This window comes from Gavialis gangeticus, unplaced genomic scaffold (assembly GCF_001723915.1).
Source record: "Gavialis gangeticus isolate Ggan-Ray unplaced genomic scaffold, GavGan_comp1, whole genome shotgun sequence".
Lineage (NCBI taxonomy): Eukaryota > Metazoa > Chordata > Crocodylia > Gavialidae > Gavialis > Gavialis gangeticus.
In genome coordinates, this window is record NW_017729031.1 from 43,846,532 (window position 1) to 43,851,486 (window position 4,955).

The following is a 4,955-nucleotide window of genomic DNA, read 5'->3' on the forward strand; positions in this document are numbered from 1 at the left end:
TCTGCGCCGAGCAGTTGCTCCCGCCATGGTGCAGCCCTGACAGGTGACCCTGAGCTGGTGTGGGGCTCAGACTGGCTGCGGGGGCAAGTTACAAGCTGGTGCTGAGCACGGGGAAAAGCGGCCCCTCACCTTCCCCGTGGCTGCGCCCTATGCTGAAGCTGCTCACAGCCTGCATGGGGATGTCCTTAGCAGGCACAGGCAGCCCCACGCAGGCTGTGAGCGCCTGCAGCAGGAAGCGCCATCCACGGGGCAGGGGAGGGGCTGCTATTCCCTGTGCTCAGCATCAGCTCCTTCCCTGCTGGCGAGCAGGGGGTCTGGGCTACATGCTGCCCCCTGCCTGTACCACAGGGCTGGGGGCACTGGGAGTGTGGGCAGGGAGCCAGCAGGACCACAGGGCCCACACCAGTGCCCTGGGGCCAGTGCCATCAGGGCCTAGAGCAGGGCAGCAGGGGTACAGGGTTCTGGCCAGCAGGGGCTCTATGGAGCTGGGCCAGCTCCCCCCTCTCCCTGCTGGTGCAGCCCGGCCTGGCTCCACAGACCCCTGGCAGCCTGCACCCTGCTCTGGGCCCCATCAGTGCTGGCCCTGGGACATCGGTCCGAAGATGGTGACCAGGGGAAGGGGCACCTGTCAAGGGGTGGGGCTACCCATGCGGCCCTTGACAGCTTGCCAAAACTGGGTAAGCGGCCCTCTGCCCAAAATAATTGCCCGCCCCCGGTCTATAGTGATGTAGGGTAACAATTCTCCCTCACCCTGGCCGTCCCATACTGTGTTAAGCAGGGTGGTCCCTTGGGGCTGGTGAAAGACCATTGCAAAATACCCATTAAGCAGGAAGGCTTTTTCCTGGGTGTTGGTTGTCAGTTGTCCCATTTGGTTTAGCAGGGGTCCAATGTTATCCTTGCTTTTCCTCTGGCTCCCCACATATCTAAAAAAGGACTTTTTATTGTCCTTTATATGTGTAGCCAGTTGGAATTCGGTTGCAGCCTTGGCTTTCCTGATTCGCTCCCTATAGGTCCGGACCAGTGCAGAATACTTCTCCTTTGAGGTGATTCCAGTCTTCCATCCTTTATAGGTCTTTCTTTTTAGACGTAGGAGGTCCACAAGTTCCCTGCAGAGCCAAGGGAGTTGCTGTGTCCTCTTGCTACCTTTCATCTAAGATGGGATTGACATTGCTTCTGCTTTCAAGATCGCTCCCTTGAGGAGCAACTACTCATTCTGAACTTCACTCCCCTTCAAGTCATGGTCCCTTAGGGCCTTCCCAACAAGCCTCCTGAGCTTGTCAAAGTCAGCTTTCCTGAAGTCGAGGACTTCTACATTGCTGACTGACTTGCCAGCTTTGCAGCGAATAGAGAAAGTGATCAGCTCGTGGTCACTGTCACCCAGCTTCCCTTCAATCATTAGGTTGATGATTAGATCATCCCCCTTTGCCAGTACCAGGTCGAGCAGCGCTTCGCTTCTTGTTGGTCCATAGACTTCTTGAGTCAGATAGAGCTCATCCACACATGTGAGGAAGCTTGGTGACTGTTCAGATTTGCCTGCGTGCTCTTCCCATGAGATGTCTAGGTAGTTAAAGTCTCCCATGACAGCCATGCACCAGGAGCATGCAGCCTCATCCAGTTCCTTGGTGAATTCCTGGTCAAGCTCTTGTTCCTGATTAGGGGATTTGTAGTAGACTCCTACCATTGTGTCTCCTGTGCCATGTTCACCACAGATTTTAACCCAGAGGGTCTCCAGTTGTCCACCCTGGGTGCCAATGTCAGGTTGCAGGGATGTGTAGCTTTCCTTGACATAGAGAGCTACGCCCCCGCCCCTTTTATCTGCACAATATCTCCTGTACATGGTCTAGCCATCTATACCTGTGGCCCAGTCATATGTGGAGTCCCATCAGGTCTCCATTATCCCTATGAGATCATAGTAATTCTTGTTTATCAGGAGAACCAGTTCCTCCTGTTTGTTCCCCAAGCACCTGGCATGTAAGTGTACAGGCATGTAACTGTCCCATTAGAGGCCCTAGTCTTCCCTACACTCCCAGGAGGACATCATTCCAGGGGTGGGGTAGGGGTAGATTCCCTTAAGTGCCTTAGCCTGCTGGTTTTGCAAAAGTTGCAGAAAAGTTGCTGTGGCAGTAGTCCCCCCATTCCCCAGCGGGCTTAGTTCCAGACTGTGGAATAAACTCCCTCCAGAGGTGGTGCAGTCACCTACCTTGGAGGTTTTCAAGAGGAGACTGGACAGCCACCTCGCTGGGGTCACTTGATCCCAGTTGTCTTCCTCCCTAGAGTGGTGAGGAGCTGGACCCAGTGATCTGCAAGGTCCCTTCCAGCCCTTAATCTATGAATTTATGAAATCCTAAGAATTAGTTTAAGATGCATAGATCTCTTTACTCAGAGGTATGACTTTTACAAAAATACAGTCTCTGTATATAAAGGGCTTAGTCTGTTTGTCTGTATGTTTGTCTGTTTGTCCATCCATAAAACTCTTGGGGGGCATGGCTCGTGGCAGGGTGTGGCTCCAGCCAGTGCTGCATTAAGAATGCCTGTCAAGAATGACAGGCAGAGTGGTTGGGGACAGAGAGTCACCTCCCACCCCCTGTGCTGCTGCCGCCTCCCCAGGGGGCATGGCACGGGGCTGGACATGAAATGGAGGGGAGTGCAGGGCTGGATGCAGAGCGGTGTGGGTAGTGCATGGCCAGACACAGAGCAGCGGCAGTGTGGGGTGGTGGGTGGCAGCTGCTGTATGCAAGCTTCTCCCCCCTTGCTCCTGGGAGGTGGTGATGGCATAGGGTGGTGGGTGATGGTGCTTCATCCCTGCCCACCTCCCCACTCATCATTCTTGATGGACAATTCGCTAGTATCACATATTTGCAAAATATACTGCTATGAGCACTTTTTTTGTTTGGTTTTTTTTTACAGAAGTGACAAATTTAATTGGAATAATATTATCTTCATTTAATAAATGATTATGTTTCACATATATAACACTATGTAGCTGGTCTTTGTGTAGGTGGAGAATTAAGTATTTTAAATGAATATGACATGATTAACTAAATCCCCAGATGTATGAAATAAATATTATCTGACCTTTGATCTTAGGTTTTGATCTACAATCTACTTGCAGAGATAACTCTGCAAACTGAGATGATGTGTTTTAATTAAGAAAGCAATTTGCAAAAGTTGCAAAATTCTGAATGCTTATATAGATCAGGAAAAAAACTACTTTTTAGCCCAAAGATCTTCCTGGTGTGATAATTATGTCCTAAGTCTCTTATATTATATTTAGTAAATTTAAAATAAATTAAAGTTTGTGTTGTCCTACCTATTTTGATGCAAAATTAATATATTTCTCTGAAGGAAAAAAAATAGACCCGTATATGGCTGTAGCCACAGGAATTTATATAAATACGGACCAATCTTGTTTCACAGACGACAACAATGAAAAAACTTTCACTTCAACAGGAGCAGAGTCAGTCTATATTAGAGGTGGGCAAAATACGGCCTGTGGGCCAGATGTGGCCTGTGGGGCCCTTAAAAAATGTAGAAAATTAATATTTCTCTGCCCTTGGTTCCTATAAAAAATGACAGGAACCAAGGGCAGTAGAACCCAGGAAAGTCCGGCGGGCTCCAATAACAGTGGGTCCCGCCTGGCCCTCTGCCGGAGGCCCTAGCTAGGGCTTCTGGCCTAGGAGCATGTGGCTGCCCTGCACTGGAACTGCAGGTAAGCTGGGGGTGGGGAAAGGCAGGGGGGACCCCAGGCAGGGAAGGAGTGTGGGGGAAGGAAGTGGCCCCTTCCCCACCCTATGGTGGGCACCTTGTGCTGCAGCTGCCCTGTGCAGGCTGTGAGCTGCTGCAGTGCAGGGCATCTGCCATGAGGCAGGGGAGGGGTCGCTTTTCCCCCCCATGCTCAGCTTTTCCCAGGGCTCCTTTCCTGCATGGAGAAGCCCCAGGCGAGCTGCGAGCAGCTGCAGCGCAGGGCATGGGGCACAGGGCAGGCGAGGGGCTGCTTCCCCCAACCCCCGCACTCAGCACCACCTTGTAACCCAGCTGTGAGTGGCTGCAGCAGGGAGCACCAGCCATGGGGCAGGCAAGGGGCCACTTTTCCCTGCGCTCAGCACCAGCTTCTTCCCTGCCACCGAGCACGGGGTCGGGGCTGTGCGCTGCCCCCCACCTGTACTGTAGGGCTGGGGGGCACTGGGTGTGAGTGGGTGGGGAGCCAGAGGGAGCACGGGGCCCGCATGGGTACCCCGAGGTCAGTGCCAGCGGGGCCCAGAGCCGAGCGGCAGGAGCGTGGGGTCCCAGCTGACAGGAGCTCTATGGAGCCAGGCCAGCTCCCCGCTCTCCCTGCTGGTGCAGCCCAGTCCAGCTCCACAGACCCCTGCCAGCCTGTGCCCCACTTCAGGCCCACCGGTCCTGGCCCTGGGACATTGGTCCCAAGACATTGGGACATTGGTCCCAAGATGGTGACTAGGGGGCGGGGCACCTGTCAAGGGGCAGGACTACCCATGCGGCCCTTGACAACCTGCCAAAACTGGGTAAGCAGCCTTCCTTCTGAAATAATTGCCCACCCCTGGTTTACATATTCATAATATGGATTCTTTGTAGTTGACCAAAATACCATCACTGCACTTCAGATAAACATAAGCACCACACAACCCCTTTTGATTCCATTTATTGTATCCTAACATTTTTAACCATGGATATTTACATTGTTAAAGCATTAAACAACAGGGGAAATGCTTGCTTCTTCTGTATCTGAGTATTTTTGCCTGAACTGAAAATTTGTGATGGCACAATAGAAATTTAATTTGATTAAATAACATGGCTATCTGCTATCACTGATCATTGCAGCTATGTGGAGAACACCATTTCTCAAATGGATTTTGTTATGAGGGAATTGGTTGGGGAGGACCGGGTTAGAGAGCTTCTGGAGGGGCTGGACGCGTTCAAGTCAGCGGGTCCGGATG